Source organism: Aquarana catesbeiana, linkage group LG02 (genome assembly GCF_042186555.1).
Source record: "Aquarana catesbeiana isolate 2022-GZ linkage group LG02, ASM4218655v1, whole genome shotgun sequence".
NCBI classification, from domain to species: domain Eukaryota; kingdom Metazoa; phylum Chordata; class Amphibia; order Anura; family Ranidae; genus Aquarana; species Aquarana catesbeiana.
Window position 1 is genome coordinate 401,208,403 of NC_133325.1, and position 21,168 is coordinate 401,229,570.

General features: G+C 44.0%; 2 protein-coding genes across 5 annotated transcripts in view; one reads left to right on the forward strand and one right to left on the reverse strand.

Annotated features, from left to right (window-relative positions):
- DHX40 (DEAH-box helicase 40) overlaps window positions 1-2,228 on the reverse strand; it is a 118,044-nt gene extending 115,816 nt beyond the window's left edge. For 3 of the 4 annotated variants that reach the window (XR_012241651.1, XM_073615273.1, XM_073615271.1), the window contains exon 1: window positions 2,074-2,228. The gene's annotated coding sequence lies outside the window, so the exon portion shown is untranslated. The remainder of the gene's footprint in view (window positions 1-2,073) is intronic. The other variant, XM_073615272.1, reaches the window with a different exon arrangement.
- A 566-nt stretch (window positions 2,229-2,794) lies between these two features.
- The window catches only part of LOC141129936 (uncharacterized), a 42,517-nt gene continuing 24,143 nt past the window's right edge, over window positions 2,795-21,168 (forward strand). The window contains exon 1 of the mRNA XM_073617963.1: window positions 2,795-3,075. The gene's annotated coding sequence lies outside the window, so the exon portion shown is untranslated. The remainder of the gene's footprint in view (window positions 3,076-21,168) is intronic.

Here is a 21,168-nt window from a genome sequence, read left to right on the forward strand (position 1 = left end):
GCTTAATGTATTCTAGTAAAGTTAGTCTGTAAACTAAGGTCTGTTTTGTTAGTTTATAGCAGTAGTTTGTTATTTTATAAACTTACAGCAGGCCGTGGCCATCATAAGTGTGGGCATCTGAAGCCAGACTGTATTTCTTCCTGGATCTCATCCTTGCAGATCTCGCACATGCTCAGTGCAGCACAAGCAGTGTAACAGGTTCCAGGTCAGGATTCCATAGCAACGGCAGTGTCAGAGGAAGTTCCCAGAAGCCATTGCAAACAGGAAATGATGCGATGGGCCGCGGCCAGGGAGGAGGACGTGAAAAATGAATATAGCAGATATACAGTATGTACTGAGAAAAAAAATTTAAAAATATCCAATTCGTTTACAGTGCAGAGTTTAGTGAGGGATGCTGAAGAGTTGTAAAAGTGGGTGGAACTCCACTTTAAGACTGGGGCAGAGGTTCATCGTCCCGCAGGACAACAACCCTAAACATACAGCCAGAGCTACAATGGACTGGTTTAGATCAAAGTGTATTCATGTGTTAGAATGGCCCTGTCAAAGTACAGACCTAAATCCAATTGAGAATCTGTGGCAAGACTTGAAAATTGCTGTTCACAGACGGTCTAAATCCAATCTGACAGAGCTTGAGCTATTCTGCAAAGTAGAATATGCAAAAATGTCACTCTCTAGATATGCAAAGCTGGTAGAGACATCTCCAAAAAGACTTGCAGCTGTAATTGCAGCAAAAGGTGGTTCTACAAAGTATTGACTCGGGGGGGATGAATACAAATGCACGCCACACTTTTCAGATATTCATTTGTAAAACATTTTGAAAACCATTTATCATTTTCCTTCCACTTCACAATTATGTGCCACTTTGTGTTGGTCTATCACATAAAATTTCAAGGGGTATGAATACTTTTTCAAGGCACTATATACACATGATTCGACTCTTCCAGGTAGGGAGTGTGCATACACACCACAAGCAGCTCGCTCCTGCTGTGATTATATACACAGCGGGAGCCTATCAGTGGGTACCGCGGACTCGATATCCGCCAGCACTCGCCAATCATCTGATAGAGAGGTAGAACGGTGGTCTGCCTATGTAAACAAGGCTGATCATCGTTCTGGCAGGAGGGAAGGGTTGGCATTTGTGTTCCTGCAAAGCAGATAACAAATTCCATCTCACGCCGGAGCTCATCCTTACTGATCACCACCATTACTAGTAAAAAAAAAAAAAAAAAAAAAATCAAAACATCCCATAGTTTATAGACGCTATAACTTTTGCGCAAAGCAATATCACTTATTGGGATTTTACCAGAAATATGTAGCAGAATACATAATGGCCTAAATTGATGAAGAAATTAGATTTTTTTCAACTTTATTGGATGTTTTATAGCAGAAAGTAAAAAATATTGGTTTTTTTTCAAAATTGTCTGTCTTTTTTTGTTTATAATGCAAAAAATAAAAAAAGGAGGTAATCAAATACCACCAAAAGAAAGTTCTATTTGTGGGGAAAAAAAAAAGGAAATACATTTTATTTGGGTACAGCATCGCACCGCACAATTGTCAGTTAAAATAACAAAGTCAAGTGATTAAAGACATATAAATAAACAAACAAAAAAAGAAACAACCTAAATAATAAATTTAAAAAACCCACGCCATCCCATCACAGCCGCAGGGGTTAAAACCACCCGTGTTGCGTCGCTTCTGAATTGCTTTTCAGGCGCTTCGGAAGCTCTGCCGATCCATTGCAATGGGCAGGAGCGTTTTGGGAGCGATGTATACAGCACTTCCAAACCGCCCCAAAGATGCTGCTCACAGGACTTTTTATTAATGTCCCACAAGTACACCGCTCCAGTGTGAAAGCACTCGGGCATTGACATTCGGCTGGCATGGGTGGCAGTATTCAGGCACTATTTCTAGAGCTAAAACCCCTGAAAACTGCCTCTGTGAAAGGGGTCTAAATCTCTTTCTGGATGTCTTAAAGTCATTGTAATTATAAAAATGAAGTGTCCATTGATACATCAGATGTCTGTTAATGAAAAGAATGGAAAATTCCTCCTGTGTATTCCTCAGTGCTCCTACCTTTACCTTGCTTGCTTGGACCTCTCACATGTTGCCCATGTTGTCTACTATTGAAATGAGTACCAACGATAGATCACATCACTAGCCTAACTCACTGCCCGCACTTCCTGTTTGCTGCAGCTTTTTGACTCCTCTATGGCCCCGTACAATAATCACTCTTCAGCGCGTTCATAGTGTCAGTTGCTTGTATAGTGTGATAAACAGACGAAGAGCGCCCCCTGCTGGGCTTTGGCAGAGTGCATCTGCAAAACCACACTTGTGAATCAAATCTGATCAGCTTCCCTCAACTTAGCTAATGTTTGCCAGAATAGCATATACGTCTATTTATATGGCTGTTTACTCAACAGGCCACTGTGGTTATATGTAATACAACGTTGTATGTTTATGTCACACCATACTCGTGTAGCGTTCACCTACTTTCGAGTAGATGAGCTTTTAATGTTTAACTGATAGAGTACAGTTTCAGGTAAATTTAGACAGGCCTGTATTCCTATCTTAGGCCTGGTTGTTTATTTTGGGAACTGGGAGTGTCAGTGTAGTGCAGGGTGTGGCCACCTGTACTTGGACCCAGAGATGCCCCCTCTTGCTTTCAGTGGAAATGGTTCTGGAAGAGAGGTTGGACTTGGGATCTGAGTGGCAGGCAGCTCATGTGTAGAGTTCTGGCCAATCATTAATTTGTTTGGCAGGAGGCGGGACTCCCATATAAGCTGGGGTCACATGCTGGTTAAGGGAGTTCCAGAGAGGGGGAGATCAGGGAGAGAGCCCCCTGCAGGGAGCAAAGCGGAACCCTCTCCCTACGGGGAAGGGGGGGGGGGACCAGGCCACGTGGAACAGAGGAGTTAGTGACACCGCACAGCATGTAGTCCCTGATGTTGCCTGCGGGGAGGGCAGTGTACCAGACCGGAGAGGAGGGATGGAAGAACCATCAGGAAGAAGTAGCAACTAAGTGGAAGAAGACTGGGCGATTGACCGTTTCTGAGTGGCACATGGACTGTTGATCAAGTGAGTGAAAGCCCAGGGGAATGGTACTACCAGAGGCTGAGGGATGTTGGTACGCAAGTCAGTGAGACAGGTGGTGATGGCCTGTGACTTTGGGTTCAACAATGCCCCGGGATTCCAATCAGTCAGGCGGGAGGAGTTATTCAGAGTAATCTCTTCTTTAGCTCAACTTGGAAGTACTGTACAGTAGTGGTCAAAAGGCGGCGGTAGAGCTCCGAGCACAGATAGAAATACAGATTGTTCTAAAAAGGTCTACGGGTGAAGAAGTTATTCAGAGTGACTCTTTACTACAACAGCCTATGTATTCTCTAGTAAATCTACCCAAGTCTATATGCAAAGAGTGGCTCTTTGCTATTCGCTTTCATTGTTCTCAAAGACCAGACTACTTCCATTTTCCAATGAAAAGTTATTCAGAGTGACTATTCATTATCCGCATTATTCTAATGCCGCGTACACACGAACGGACTTTATGGCAGACTTTGTCCTGCGGACTTTTCAACGGACTTTACAACGGACTTTACGAATGAACGCACTTGCCTACACACGATCAACCAAAGTCCGACGGATTCGTACGTGATGACGTACACCGGACTAAAACAAGGAAGTTCATACCCAGTAGCCAATAGCTGCCCTAGCGTGGATCTTTGTCCGTCGGACTAGCATACAGATGAGCGGACTTTTCAACCGGACTCGAGTCCGTCGAAAAGATTTGAAACATGTTTTATTTCTAGGTCCGTCTAACTTTTTGGGAAAAAAGTCTGCTGGAGCCCACACACGATCGAATTGTCCGACGGACTCCGGTCCACAGGACCAAGTATGCCGTAAAGTCCGGTCGTGTGTACGCGGCATAAGTCTTTGCATAAGAAGGCAAAGGAAAGATTATGAAGCAGCAAAAGAGCATCTCAGAAAACCCCTTTTCCTATCCCAGTTCATGTTATACAAATAAAAGCAAGAGAAAATTACAATATGGACTGTTTCTATTTCTATGGGTTGCGATGGGCTATGTGGAAAATGTGATTTACGGATAGAACACACAAACTTCAGCTCCTACGGGGGTCGTGCGCTACACTCGTATAGCTGCAAGTAACTTCTATGTGTATAATTACCTCCTGCATACACATCTATTTGATCTGTGACTACAGGAAAATATGGCTACTGAAGTTCTGCTTTCTCAGTGACCTCTCCTCTCTCAGCCTGCCATTTGGACCATAAAGAATTACTGCACTTTAAAGTCTTGTTGCACAGTGTTAAGCCAGCCATAGATGGTTCGAATCTCAGCTGGTTCAGCGGGGGCGAGATTCGAACCATGTATGGGCAGGCTGAATGTACCCAAGCTGATCATTCGATCAACTTGGGTACAACCAACCTGTTGAGTTTTTCATGCGATTATTGCCAGCAGCTATAGCCACTAGCAGTGGTGGAACTACCAGGATTGCAGCAGTCGCACTTGTGACTGGGCCCTGGAGTTCAGACACTGTGGGGGGCGCTGTAGGGGAGCCTGCCCATTCTCTGCTCACAGGGGCCTGCCATTTCTCTGCTCTCAGGGGCCGCCCAGCAGTTCTTCGGTTCTCCGCTCTCAGGGGCCACCCAACGGTTCTTTGATTTGCCGCTGAGCAAAGGCTGCTCTCTGGAGAGGGAGGCAGACGCTGGAAGACAAAGTCAGCTGACTAACTGACACCAATGGAGTGAAGGGGAGGAACTCTCCCCTCTACAGGATACCCCATGACACCGGAGCATCCCTGGAGGCACAGGAATAATGAAGGGGAAGGAATCAACTGACAAAGTAAGTGACAAATTGTCAGTGCAACTGATCCCAACTTCAACCACCTCTGCTTTTGCCTCTTACTGACCCCCCTCCTGGGAGGGATAGGGATCAGATCTGTGGTGATGAGGGGGGATTGGATCAGTAAGAGGCAGAGGTGGTGGTGGGAGAGGATTGCACCACCACTGCCACTGATCCCACGCCCCTTCACCACTGCCACTGATCCCATCCCCCCTCACCACCACCACTGTCACTGATCCCACCACTGCCACTGATCCCACCCCCCTTACCACCACCACCGCCGCCACTGATCCCACCCCCCTCACCACTGCCACTGATCCCACCCCCCTCACCACTGCCACTGATCCCACCCCCCTCACCACTGCCACTGGTTCCACCCCCCCTCACCACTGCCACTGATTCCACCCCCCCTCACCACTGCCACTGATTCCACCCCCTCACCACCACCACTGATCCCACCCCCACCCTTAGTGCTGCCACTGATCCCACCCCCCCACCACCACCACTGATCCCACCCCCCCTCACCACCATCACTGCCACTGATCCCACGCCCCCTCACCACCACCATTGCCACCACTGATACCACCGCCACTGATCCCACTTCTGCTTCAACACAAAGTATGATGGATTGCTGAGTGGAACGCCACCCGTCCACCAGGCCTCAATACTCAGTTGAGCTATCGTCCCTTCCTGGAGGGCTTTGCCTCAGGGGGATGCAAAAAGGAATGAATCTGTGTGCACAATCACTGCTAATGCACTTTCTTCTTTTTAAGTTATCTTCTGCCTGGACTGCCTCTCTTAAATTGGTCTTTTTCACTAATAATATGCTGTAGTTTGTTTGAGGCTTCGACATTTATATCTACAAACTTGCGGGTCTTTCCGCGACGCAAGTCTAGATATGGATGCTTATTATTCTTGAGCAATACTCATGTATACATTTGATACTGTATTATTATATTATTATTATACACGATTTGTATAGCGCCAACAGTTGACTTAGCAGCGCTTTACAACTTGAGGGTAGACAGTACAAATACAATACACTTTAATACAGTAGGAATAAGAGGGCCCTGCTCCTTAGAGCTTACAATCTAGTGCCCCGTACACACGATCGGACATTGATCAGACATTCCGACAACAAAATCCATGGATTTTTTCCGACGGATGTTGGCTCAAACTTGTTTTGCGTACACACGGTCGCACAAAGTTGTCGGAATTTCCGATCGCCAAGAACGCGGTGACGTACACCACGTACGATGAGACTAGAAAAGGCCAGTTCAGAACCAAGCGCTGCACCCTTTGGGCTCCTTTTGCTAATCTCGTGTTAGTAAAAGTTTGGTGAGAGACGATTCGCGCTTTTTCAGACTCGTGGTTTTCAGATCGTTTTCTGCTGTTCAGTTTGTGCTTGTGGGTTTGTATCTGCTCTTCAGTGCGTGCAGCAAGTGATGCGTGACTCTGTCATTGTGTTCTTGTTCGTTCGTTCGTTCCTTGCTGTTTTTTCAGGTCGCTCTTCACAGGCCTTGCTGTTCTTCAGTGCGTTCTGTTACTTCATTCTGAGCAGCCGACCGTTTTTTAGCCATGTTGCGTATACGTACTCCTCGTAGAGTTCGTGCTGTGCGGGGGCTTGGTGTTGGGGTCCTTACCTTGACACAAGTCCAGTTCATGGACCAAGAATTGGTTGCTTCAGCGTGACCAGTTCTGTCACATACCTTTGCTCCGTGAGATTATATTAGCAGGCAGGATACCTGCATGAGGCAAGCCATCACTCCGGAGCAGAAGCTCGTCGCCACCCTGCGGTACTTGGCGACGGGGAGAAGTCTGCAGGACTTGAAGTTCTCAACAGGCATCTCCCCCCAGGCTCTGGGGATCATTATCCCAGAGACCTGTTCTGCCATCATACAGGTCCTGCAGAAGGAGTATATTAAGGTAAGATTTATCCTTTAATATCACATTTTATTGTATTTAATGTTTGATAATATATTGTATTTCTTTCCTCATTCCCAAATTACCATGATTGTAATATGCTGTGAATGTCCCCTTTGTCCTCATGCATGCTAGATTTTTATTTAATTTTTTTTTTTTGTCCTTCATACATATTTGCCTTCACTAACCTCCCCAGCATGGTCTCCTGGCCCTATATTCACCTCATGTAGTCACTTAACAATGTATTTTATCAGCTCCATAGTAGTGCTTTACCCCAAACACCCCCTAAAATGTTTTTAAATGTGATTTGTGCTTTAAATTCAGGCAGAGTGCCAGAGGCTTTTTTTTTGGGTCCCCAAATCATTTGGAACCCTCCCTCCCCACAACTGCTAAGTCAGCTGATACCAATCATCTATCTGCTGACTTTGCCAAACCCATACACACTATACCCATCTCTTTTGTGGTCAGATTTATGGATGAATTCCCCAAAGCATGTAGTGCAAGGGCCTGCCTGTATACTTTCAAATGGTACTGTTAAAAGTTTTTGTATACTATTATTATCTTGATAGGTAATAGCAGAATTTCCAAATGTGCTCAAATGTGTACAATGTGTATTTATATCTTTGTATTATGACACTTCTTACCTGTCCAGTGGGCTGTCAATAGTGTAACTAAGGAGGGGCTGGCCAAAGTAATACACATTATTTAGGCATTCATCTTTCAATGAAGTAGAGAGGGTTACCTGTCCAAGAGTCCCCCCCCTATAATGTTAGAAATGGCCCATGAGAGGGCGTGGGGGAGGGGGAATCTGATAGGTGTACCTTATACTTTGGTCTTTAAAAACTCCCTCAAATAAATGTTATCTTGATGTTGGCCAAGAATGTTTGTGTCTAATCTGCTTTCCCTGTTTATGTGCAAAATTACAAATTTTTTGTTCTTGTTTGACTCCACAGTTTCCTTCCACGCCACAGGAATGGCAGACTGTGGCAGACTGTGGCCTCCCACTTTGCCCAGTGGTGGGACTTTCCTAACTGCAGAGGGGTAATTGATGGGAAACACGTCCACATCGTCCCACCACCCAACTCGGGGTCATACTATTTCAACTATAAGGGGTTCAATAGTATTGTGATGTTGGCAGTGGTGTCGGCTACTTACGAGTTCCTGTGTGTGGACGTGGGGAAGAATGGCCGGATGTCCGATGGTGGAGTCATCGCCCAGACGGAGTTCTATAGGCGTCTCCAGAATGGCAGCTTCGACTTGCTACCTCCAGAAGACAATGTGGAAGGACTCCCTATTCGTCTTCATTGCAGATGAAGCATTTGCGCTGGGGGACCATCTAACGCGGCCATTCCTGATGAGGACCCTCACCCCGGACCAGAGGGTTTTTAATTACCGGCTGGCCAGAGCCAGAAAAGTGGTGGAGAACACGTTTGGAATCATGGTCAGCCGGTTCCGCCTATTTCTTACACCCATACACATAGCGGAGTACAAACTGAATCATATCATCCTGGCGTGTCTACACAACTTTTTACGGCAACATTCTGCCAACTATGCTGGCTCAGTTGGGCCTGAGGCTGAAATTCAAAATGAACCAACCCTGACGGCGCTTGAAAGTGGCCGTCCTGGCTTGCCCCCCCTGAGTGCCTGTGATGTCCGTCTAAGATACCTTGATTACTTTGCGGGTAGGGGGGCTATCAATATGCCAGACAATGTCTGAAACCTTTTTTAAATTAAAAAAAAAAATACCTACTAAAATCTTTGGTGACATTTACTGCTTGTGTTTCTTTTAGCTGACCCTGACAGAAATGTGGTGAGTCCTGAAAATGGCGTGATTGTGTAACATTACAAAGCATTGTTGGGTGTTATTTACTAAAGGCAAAGACACTTTGCACTACAAGTGCAGTTGAAACTGCACTTGTAGTGCAAAGTGGATTTTCCCTTAGGAAATAACCCCCATTGTCAGTGAAAACACCAATTAGAGCACAACAAAAATGTTGGAGCGTTGAAACAATAATCCACACATTCCTGATTAACAATCTTTTTAATACTAGCACAATCACATGTGCATTTAGAAAAGGTTTTTAAAACAAACCAACATGTTTGTTGTATAACAATTTTTGGGGTCACATTAGAAAAAGTAGAAATGTCCATTTAAGATAAAATAGGCATGTTTAAAACCAACAAGAAAGACACAAATCTTGAACTTACAAAGTTCACATTTGGTAGAACTTGAAGGCAATATCAGACATGAGTATTTACAAACTGTGTTTGATATTGCGTTCAGATGGGGTGAAGTCACCCCTAGAAAAGCCAAATTTTGAAGATGCACACCAATTGCCGAATGTCAACATGTGCTAACTGCCATCATGGGGGATCAAGGGATGTGTTTTGTGGGTGCAACCCCTTCCTCACAGCTACTTTATTATTGAGGAAGGGGTTGCACCCCCAAAATGCGTCCATTGATCTCCCGTGATGGCAGATAGCACATGTTGACACACTGTGTGCCTCTTCAAAATTTGGCTTTTCTCAAATATGTAAAAAAATGGTAACAATTTTTAGGTCACAAAAAGCCCCCCAAGAAATAGGGATTTTGAGGGGTTTTAAACTCTCCCTAAAACATCAATGATGTTCTTCATTTTTTTTTTTTTTGAACATCATTGATGCTTTTCTGGATGTTTTTCCAAGTCCCTATTACACCCCATGATCTCCCCGATCAGGATCTGTGCACTTTCCGAGGTGAAATGCCCTGGATCCACAACATCACGATCACCTAAAAAGATAGAAACGAAAACACACCATGTATTATAAATATGCCGGCATCCATCTCTTACCTGAGCCTGTGGTCGCAGACACTCACCTGTTGTGGTGACAATTTCCACCACGTCTTCCTCCTCCTGCTCTGCTTGGCTTGGGTGGATTCCCCCTTCTTCCAGAGGTGGGGGGTCTGTGGTCTCCTCGGATGAGGGGTGTCCTCCGAGTCTTTTATCCCCTATGTAAAAAAAAATAGGTATACTTAGCACACAGATATTTCATGGCAGAAATAGGAATATGAAACATTGCTTGGAAGTGGGGTACAATTGTCTATTTTGGCAGAGTTCCAAGATGTAGAATTTTTAGTGTCCTTTGTCAAGCTTCAATACTTTACCTGTTTTGTACAAGTTTCACAGATGGAGACACCCCTATATTATACACTGGAGCACCTGTGTGGGACCCCCTAATAAAAAGGGTGTTCTTGTGTCCCACACTAGAACTCCAGCGTCCAGATGTGAAAACTGCTGCTGAGTGTCCTCTCCTTACACAGAATCTAGTTTGCATTTCATTCTAGTTACAAACCCATCTACACAACCAAATTATTTGCAGACAAGTAGGCCATAAAAAATGTGGGCAAATGCATATGGCCAAAACAATGGTGTTTTCTAGGCCGAACAAACAATATTTGATACGAAGGAATAATGTGCCCATGAAGATGAAAGTTGCCATTTTAAACTGGATAACAGTTAAGAAAAGCACATGGAGCAGCACGAACGTAATAAGCATAAAGAATAGGAACACAGCACAACTACTTACTTTTTTGCAGCACTCTCCGGATCTTTCTGTACTGCTCGTGTTCTCTTAATTTTAGGTCCGACCACTGCTTCCTGAGTTGATCTTTCGATCGTCGTACCCCGAAATTCCGGTGCAGACTCTTGACCACTTTCGCCATTATCTTGGCCTTTCTGACATTGGGGTTGGGGTATAGTCCATACTTTCCATCATAGTCGGCCTTCTTCAGGATGTCGACCATCTCCAACATCTCCCCAAAGGACATATTTGAGGCCTTATATCTTCTCCTTCTGGATCCAGACGTTTCCGGCTCTGGGCTTTCCTCCCCCTCCTCCTCGTTGCTATAATTAGCACGCACCTGCTGTGTCTCCGCCATGTGCTCTTCCCCCACTGCGCCAAACGAGAAGGGGTGGGGAATAGACTAGAAAGAACGTCAGGGGCAGGCGGAGTTTCACGCATGTGCAGTGTCTATAAAGCGTAACACGCGTGCGTAGTACGTAAGATCTGTGAGTGTAGGAAGGAGTAACGGAGGCACCGATCGTGATTGCGAAGGTAAGATTTAACATTGGGCCTATACTGCTTCTAGATTGAGGCCTGTATTTGCACAAGTTTAGAAGACTTTAGGCTGACATTAGGGTTTGTCTTGTGTTGTGTCTTGCAGTGAAAATGGATATCTTGAAAGATAAGGACTTTATGCCAATCTTCATTGATATGTTCAGGGAGCTGCCCTGTGTATGGCAGATAAACCACCCTGATTATAAGAACCAAACAAAGAGGAAGGCAGTGCTGGAAAATTTGTTGGAATTTGTGAAGACGGTGATTCCCACGGCAGACATCACCTATTTGAAGATCCTAATTGGTGGCCTGAGGAGCACTTATCTAAGGGAGCACAAGAAGGTCCAGGATTCCCAGAGATCAGGAACTGCAGATGACATTTATGTCCCCAGGCTGTGGTACTATGACAGACTGCATTTTCTGGCAGGTCAGACTGAAGCCAGGCCAGCACTCTCCACTCTTCCTTCCAAGCTTCCTTCCCCCCCAGCTGAGGCTTCTGATGCCCAACCTGGGCCTTCCAGGCAGCAACATGTGGAGGAGCCCAGCTTGAGCCAGGTATAGCATTCTTCAAAATATTGCTGGTTGTCCAATCAATGATGTTAAATATATGTTAGTTTGGATTGCTAATTTATGATTGTGATTGATGAAGCAAAAACTAAAACCATGTCCCTTTTTCATACACAGGGAAGTCTCAGCCAGGAGGTGGCCGGGCCAAGCAGGCTGCCTGATACCCAGGTCCCTCCCCTACACCTTCAAAGAAAAAGTGGCAGGAAGAGGAGTAACCTGGAGGAGGCTGCCATAGGCCTCTTTTGGAAGGCTACAGAGGCCCTGAGAACCCCCCACACTGTGGAGGAGGACTTTTCTGGCCTAACTGCCTGCAAAATTATGCTGATGGAGGAGGGCCAACGACTCCTGTGTGAGTTCTTAATTTTGGAAGCTCTCAATAAGGGGTTGAGGGGCCAAATAACATGTGCTACCCACATTTGTGACCTCACACATAGTCCTCCTTCTCCTCCTCCAGGTCCTCCTCCTACTCCTTCTCCTTCTCCTCCTCCAGGTCCTCCTCCTTCTCCTCCTCCAGGTCCTCCTCCTCCTCCTCCTCCAGGTCCTACTCCTCCTCCTGCCACATCTCCAACACCAGAGCCACAGCCAGGAAGGAAGCGTGGAAGGAAGGCCAGAGAGTGATGACCCTGGGTTCAGTCTGGTCTGGCAAAAGATGCAGCCTCTTGTAATACCACAGCCTGGGGACACAGATGTCATCTGCTACTTTCCAGATCTCTGGGACTTCTGGACCAGACTGCACTCCCTTAGATATGGACTCCTCAGGCCACTAATTTTGCTGTAAAATAATTGATGTGTGCCCTGGGGGTCCAAGGCTTCGCCAATTTATGATGTTTCTCCAGCGTTGCCTCCCTTTTGTGTTTGGTTCTGAGCCCTTAATAAAGGAATTTTTGGTTCAATTATACTTTCCTATATGTGTTTTCCTTCAAAAAGGACATTTGTTTGTGAGGAGGCAGGTACATTTCAAAAATACAATGTGAAATTAACAAGGGACACCAAACAACCTTCTTGAGATTAAATAATACAAGATAATAATGGTGTTGTGGTAACATGACACACAAAACACACCCAAAAATATTATGGAGTAAAACCAATTAAAAAAAAAAAAAAAAATCAGCCTTGAAAAAAATACAAAACAAAAAAAAAAATACAAAAAACAAATTTGGTCAGATGTGACAAATCAAAATATATTGAGGCAATCACAATAAATAATAAAGAAAGAAGTTTGTGAGAAGTCTGTGTGAATATGAGCAGCAAAACTACTTCATTCTTCTCACATTATAAAGAAGAAGAGAGTGCGCTGTATTAAACCATTTTTTTAATTTCAGCATGATGAAAGTGCTCTATCCATTCCGAACGCTAATTTTATCAGACCAAGCTGTTCCGTCTCGGAATTTCTTCTGAGCATGTGTGGCACTTTGTGCGTCGGAATTGTCCACACACGGTCGGAATTGACGCGATCGGATTTTGTTGTCGGAAAATTTTATAGCCTGCTCTCAAACTTTGTATGTCGGAAAATCCGATGGAAAAAGTCCGATGGAGCCCACACACAGTAGGAATTTCCGACAACACGCTCCGATCGCACATTTTCCGTCGGAAAATCTGACCGATTGTACGGGGCATAAGAGGGAAGGTCAGGAGATACAAGAGGTAATAACTGTGGATGATGTGCTGATTGAGAAGATAAATGTACAGTTATTAGGTGGGGGCCAGATAGGCTTCTCTGAAGAGATTTGTTTTCAGGGATCGTCTGAAAGGATATAGTAGGAGAAAATCAGACGGATTGGGGTAGAGCATTCCAGAGGATGGGAGAGGCTCTGGAAAAGTCCTGAAGGCGAGCATATGAGGTGACAAGGGAGTTTGAGAGCAGGAGGTCTTCTGAGGAGCGAAGAGAACGATTAGGTTGGTATTTTGAGACTAGGTTAGAGATGTAGCTGGGGGCCAGGTTGTGGATGGCTTTGTAAGTTATAGTTAGTATCTTGAATTTAATCCGGTGACTGAGTGGCAGCCAATGGAGGGATTGGCAGAGGGGTATAGCAGACGCTGAGCGGTTTGTGAGGTGGATGAGCCTGGCAGCAGCGTTCATGATGGACTGAAGGGGGGATAGCCTATTTAGAAGTAAGCCATTGAGGAGGGAGTTGCAGTAGTCGAGGCGGGAGATGACCAGGGAGTGGATTAGAAGCTTTGTGGTGACATTGGTTAGGAAGGGGCGTATCTTGGAGATGTTGAAGAGATTGAGGCGGCAAATTTTGGATAGTGATAGGATGTATATACTACACACTGTATTTTTAATGACTTTTGGACTTCTTTGTTTTATATTTTTGGGTTAGTATGGGTGGTTTCTTTTGAATGTTGATACTTTATTGATTGGTCTTTTTGCTATTATTATGCATTTACCCTCTGTTTTCCTTAGGCCCGATTATCCCATCACCTTGCTCATTGATCTTCTCATTAGACCACAGATACTCCTCTGACACCGGGCTCGCTGGGTTGGCTGCGGAGAAACCCCCCCCCCTTTTGGCTGTGCCCCCTGCTTACATCATTTTGGAAGGAGGTGGGGAATGTGATTAAACGATTGACATCTGTTGATCTTGGCTTGGACCCCTTGAGATATCTTCTGCACCTAAATTTGCTGTCCCTACGCCAGTACAAAAAATCATTGACAGCGCACTTGTTGAATGCCGCCCAGGCATGTATCCCTGACCTGTGGAAGTGTACTACCACGCTATTCTTGAAGCATTGTTTCTCTAGAATAGAGGAAATTAGGACAATGGAAAACATGACAGCGACCCTTTATGGAAGAGAGGAGGAATTTATGGACATGGCTTGGCTGCCATGGACGACCTTCACTTGTACACCCCCCTATACCAATTGCTTCTTTGTCCAGTCTAGCAATTCATGATCTATGAGGGTAGGCCATGTCCTTTTGAGGAACCCTGGGGGGTGGGGGTGGGGGGGGGGGTGGATGAAGTGAAGTTTTTCAGTCCTTTATATTTCCCCACACTCCTATTTTTTTTTTCCTCTTCTCTTTTTTTTTATTTATTTTGTCGTTTTTTTCTTCTTTGATTAGACTTCCCTTCTTGACCCCAAAGTTTTGGGGCCAGGAGAAGGTTTCTCTTTTACCCATTAAAGCGGGAAAGGAAAGGTATAACAAATAAAAGAAATTTAAGCAGTGATATGAAAGTAATCTCAGGGTAATATTAGTTTCAAATAATATAAACAAAGCTACACCTTGTGGTTACAAAGTGTCCTCTGTATGTACTGTACATGAAATGGATCATTTACTAGCATGGTAATGAATAAGGAGTATTAAGGGGGAGTAGAGATTTGCCTTGTTCACGGATGTGGAGCTCTGCTCCGCATCTTTGGTTGATGATCAGCAGGTGCCGGCGGATATCTAGTGCCCTGTGGGTCGCCCTCTGTCCAAAAGAACTCCAAATTACGGTGCCCTTGGTTATTGCCTATTGTTGCAGATTCTCCCTCTAGTTCTTCTCCACCATTTGTCACTTTATCTAGAGTTTTGGTTTAGTTGCAATCTTGTAGAGGGTGGAGGTATCCCATTGCTGGCCATGCACTGGGCGGAGAGTAGTTCTGGGGTCTGCTATTTGGAGAGCTTGTTCGTGTTTTGGTCAGTTAGCGGGCATAAATTGGCAATTGTTTGTTGGCATTGAGCCAAGGAAGCCAAGGACAAGTTTGGAGGAACCCCGCTGAACAAATGATAACTTAAAAGGTTATAATAGGTGGGAAATGGATAATTTAAGCCCTTTGAATGATTTGGTAAATCAAAGACTGGTCATTGCATGTTGGTGGGATCGTTTGTTTTCATGGCCGAGTCTTTTTCTCTTTCCTTTTTTTAAAGATGAGTATGAACGATTTTCTGTATAGTGTATGGCCAACAAATTGGGGGGGATATTGTGAGATTGTTTGGACCTGATTGTACATTTACTGGAGTAGTTTTGATTTGATTTGGTCATGAATTTCCACTAGGGTGTACTGTATTGTACCTACTTGCAACTGTTAGTTCATGTAATATAATACGTGTTGCTGTTTATTAAACTGATTTGGGTTGTTGATTATATTAGAACCCTATTCTAATTTATGTTTTTTCCTTTTCTTATTATTGTTTTGTATGTTTTGTTAAAAATGTAATAAAGAAACGTTTCAATAAAAAAAAAAAAAAAAAAGATGCTTATAAACACAATGAGATTTTTTTCTGGCTCTTCAATTAGGACACGATGCCTTGGTTGTAGCAGCTTGCTCTTAATAATGAGCAAAGCTGCACTTTCTAACCCAGTGAGAGATCATAGTTTAATTACATCCAGCAGCATGTCAACTTGGATAATTACTGTAAGTCTAAAATCCCCAAACCAGTAAAGTAGATAGACTGATTAAAAATAGCAGGGCTTTTTTCTTGTGTCTACGCTGTCTAGGACATATAAATAAAGCTAATTTATATTCACAAAGATAGTTTAATAACATAACTAAGTACATATTACATGATTGAAGCCTGCTTCCTTTGTCCCTCTGGGATGCTCTGGTTTTTAGTACTAACTGATAGCCAGGGGAGTGGGGCTTGATTTAGCTTGGGATAACTGTATGCATCAGCCAGTCTGTGACAGAATGTCAGTGTCAGCCTGTGCCAAGAAGGTCATTAGGGAATTCTAAATGATTTTATTTGTAGTGCCACTCAAAAACTGAGTATTTTTTATTAAAGTGGTTGTAAACCGCTGGCGTTTTTTTTTTTTTTTTCCTTACCTGCAAGGTAATTTGATAATGTGCTAGTGCATCGCATACTAGTACATTATGTGAAACTTACCTGAAAACTAAGCATTCCAGCAATGTGATGTCAGTGCTGGAGGCTGCTTCCATCTTCACCCGTCTTTCTTCCAAGTCAGTGGACTCTGGCTCTGTGACTGGCCGAAGCTGCAATGACATCACTCCTGCCCGTGTGCACGGGAGCCACCGTTCGTGGCACAGGGCTCTGAAGGAACGGCATGGATGGCCGTTCCTTCAGAGCGTATGTGCCAGTGATGTCACTGGCTGCATGTACAGTAAATATCTCCTAAACGGTGCATGTTTAGGAGACATTTACAGTGCCTATAGGTAAGCCTATGACAAGGCTAAAATTTAGTGTAGGTAAAGGTAAACCATTTAGATGAAAATTTACATGTATAGGATTTTTAAACCTTGTTTATTTCAATTAATTTAAAAGATATATACACTGTATGTATGTATGTATGTATGTATGTGTGTATGTGTGTACGTGTGTATGTGTGTGTGTATATATATATATATATATATATATATATATATATATATATATATATATATATATATATATATATATATTATTCAGGGCTTTTTTTTTCTCGGATAATAGGTACAGGTACTCTCCACTTACGAATTACCTTTTGTCTCTGCCCCCTACCCACCTCTAAATACCATCTTTTGGTTCCACCCCCCTATTCACCTCCCAGTACCACCCCTTTTTGAGAATCCAGAACCAAGCATCATTTTGTGCTACTAAGTAATGTGTATGAAATTTGTTAATGATAACAAGTAATGCAGTAAAATAGATCCCCTATAGCCAGTAACAATAGCTCCCCTCAGCAATAATACATTTCCCAGCAGCCAGCATAAATAGACCCTCCTGGAGCCAGCCACAATAGACCACTTCCTCAAGAGTAGATCCCTCCTAGCAGCAACTGACCCCCATAAACATGAGACACCCCCCCCCCCCAGGAACAATATATCCCCCACCAGCAACAATAGACCTCCCAAGCAACAAGAGACCCACCTACAACAATACATTCCCCCAGGATAAATAGATCCCCCAGAAGTAAGCATTAATAGATCCTCCAGCATACCCCAGCACCCCTTGTATTATATACATTCACTCACGTTCCCACTGAAAAAAAGCCATGTATAGATGGCACTGGCTGGCAGGATTGTTTACAATATATATGTGTCACCTAGGTTTGTCATCTAAGGTAAAGGGTTCCAGGGTTTGTGTCCGATATAGAGAACACAAACTTTTTGTTTTCAAGGATCTTGGTAAGTCTTCTTCTTGGTTCCTGGAACCTAGAGACTTAGTAGAGCTTTGGTGGGATAAAAGCCTCCATCCCTACCTCCACATTTTACCTGTTAGTCAGCCCATTAGGGGTGAGATTCAAGTTAGCAGCCATGCAGAGTTTGCCCTGAACGTTACACTATAATTTGCCGAATAGGAAAACGAAAATGGCCAGTTCACCAATGGCCATTTCGAATGACTTCAAAATGGCCAGTTCGAATGACTTCTGGCTCCTTGGATGCTAGGGCACTGGCAGCCACCTGCACTCTACCTGTGCAGACTGACCACTTGTGCCCTAGCAATTGATGACATCATATGTTGCTTGGTCAGTGGCAGCTGCACAACCATTGATGCTGTTCAAAAAAAATCTGGAGTTTCCCCCCATAATCCATATCAGACCCTTATCCTAGATAGGTTCCTGTTTTTTTTTGTTTTTTTTTAGGGTTCCATGAAAAAAAAAACAGGAAAATGGTGTGGGATTTCCCCAGAATCCATTTAAGATTTTTATCCAAGCATGCTGTCTGGTTGGCCAGGAAAGGGAGGGGCAGTAATTGTGTACCCTCCTCCTTACTGAACCATACCAGGCCACATGTGCTCAACATGGGAAGGTTGATGGGTGACAAAAAACACTTTTCCACATCCTAGCCCAATGGATGTGGGGGTCTGTGGGGGGGGGAACTTATCGGAATCTGGGAACCCCTTTAAAATAATGGGGCCCCAAATAACCATATCCTCCCACGTGAATGAGTAAGGGGTACATACTAAAAAAACACAAAGTAGATAAAAACACAACACTGTGACAAAGTCTTTTATTTAAAAATCATGTCATCCCATGTAGACACACACCAGCCTTGATGAATGACAAGACAGTCTGCTCCTGATGGATAAATTACATTTCTCCAGCTGGCAGCTGAATGTAAACAAAGTGGTGGTGGTGGTGGTGGGGTGATATCATTGATCAAACAATGTAACCTAATATAGTTGATGACTTTGTCTGGGATCCATCACCCTTTTGTTTACATTCAACTGCATTGGTACATGTTACCCAGGTACATACCTGAAAAATTGAAAATTGGCCTTAAAAAAGGCCAGAAAATATTGAGAGCAGTGCATATGACTACAATTAACATGCACTGCTCATTCAAAACAAATGTAAATGAGGGTGAAAAGCAGATGTTCAGGAGCTCCCAAAGGACATTACAAGGAGCCAGAAACTTTACAGGTGTGGGCAGTGCTTACATGCAGAGAACACTCACAGAGGTGAGCTGCAGCTGTTACGTAATAATTTTGGACAAAGAGGATTACAACAGAGAGATGTGCCATATTCTCAGTGACGATAAGACATACATACCTCTTTCCCGAGATCCTACTAGGGAATTTAAGAAATATTTAGTGAATTTAGTCACATGTGGTTTCCAACAAGGAATCCTCACCAAAAAAGAAAAGGACTATTTAGTCCCAGTAGGACCACACATCCCAGTGATGTATTACCTCCCCAAGGTACATAAAAATAGCACAAAATCCCCAGGTAGACCTATCATAAGCGGTATCGACTCTATAACTTCTAGAGTTGGCCGCTACATAGATTTTTTCCTCCAACCCTTTGTGTCTAGGGTTCCATCCTACCTTAGAGACACGGGGGATACTATTTGTCGGTTGGAAGGTATTGAATACCAAGACAAACTTATTCTGGTCACGGCAGACGCCACAGTGTTATATACCTCCATCCCACATGAGTTGGGTTTGGCGGCCGTTGAACATTATTTAAATGCTAGTGATGACATCCCATTACCACAACAGCATTATATCATGGAACTTCTACGGTTCGCAACACAAACAAACTATTTTTGGTATAATAACCAATTTTTTTTGCAAAAGAAAGGCGTGGCGATGGGGGCCAAATTTGCCCCCAGCCTCGCCAACCTTTTCATGGCCCTTTGGGAGGAGGATATCATCTATCCCGCACAGCGTCCTGAGCTGGGTTTATGGGCTAGATATATAGACGACATCCTCCTCCTATGGAAAGGTGACGAGGAAACCCTCCATGATTTTATGGCTACTTTGAACCATAATGATAGGGGTATTACCCTCACGTACGAACTGAGCACAGTTTCGATACACTTCTTAGATTTGGAGATTGCCATTTCTGACCGTCGGATTGTAACTACCACCTTCTTCAAGCCGACGGACAGAAATGGCTATATCTCCATGGACAGTTGACACTACGGCCCTTGGTTGGATTCTGTTCCCCGCAGTCAACTACTACGCATTCGTAGGAACTACACTAACATCACTGATTTTTTACACCAAGCACAGTTTTTGAAGGAACGGTTTTTGGAAAAAGGCTACCAACCTTCCCAGATAGACCAAGAGATCACAAAAGTCTCCCTCATAGACCGTAAGACGTTGACATCGTGTGACCGAAACCAATTCCTAATGACAAATTCAAGTGGTCTCTCTGTACTCAATTCTCTGTTCAGCACAGACAGATTAAACAAATCCTAAATCGCCATTGGAGCATCCTGAGAAGTGACCCGGTCCTGGGCCCGGTGCTCCCCATTAGGGCAAGTGTCACTTTTAGGGGGGCTCCATCGCTGCGGAATCGCATTTCTCGCAATGTTATAGAAGCACCTACTAGACCGTCCTTTTTCCCAGAGACTAAAGGATATTATCCCTGTAAGAAATGCAATGTGTGCATGCACAATCTTTGTGGCAATCACAGATCTGTATGTTTTGAGTCTGCCGTTACTCCCACCATTTATCAGATTAAGCACTTTGTCACATGTACCACACGTTACATTGTGTACCTGATTACATGCCCCTGCAATATGCAGTATGTGGGTCGTACCATCAGATCATTTAGCATTCGAGTTAATGAACACATTACTGCTATTAAAAAAGGTCGCACTAACCATAGCGTCCCTCGTCATTTCCTAGAGTCCCATAATAAAAATCCGAGGGGCTCTAACTTTCAGGTCATAGATAAATTTGTTCCACCATGGAGAGGGGGTCCACGTACCAGGGGGGTATCACAGCTTGAAGTTTTCTGGATTTACCAACTAAAAAGCTACTCCCCCCATGGGTTAAAGGTGGAATGGGACGTTAACGCTTTCATTAACAAGTCCTAATTAGTGTTCATAGTCCTTGACATACACATTTATTTTTATACTAGCTCTTGAGACCTTGCTACATAGCTATGGAATAGGGCTCCATTGTACCTAATAGGTATTTTGTTTTAAAAATATGTTCTTTTATATAATTCTTATATTTTATATAATTCACCATATGAATGTAATGCTATGTACATGGATTCATATGTGTTATCTATATTTGGTCTTGGTATATTGCCCGATTACATGTATATAAGTTCATATATTTTCTCTGTATTTAGAAAGCCCAATTCCCCCTATGGGGGACACCGGAAGTTTGAGCGCATTGGAGCGCGCCGGACTGACGCGCTATGACAGTCTCCTGGGGCCGTTGTGGATGTAATTGCTCCACTATCTGGCCTCTCACTTCCTTGGGTGAAAAGGAGGCCTGGAGCGCGACGTCCGGTGCGCGATGGTGTCACGCGCAATGACGCCGTCACGTGACTCTGCATAGAGCAGTGTGATTGGACGCTTATCTAGAATAGAATTTGTAGTGTCAGCAATGTAGGTCA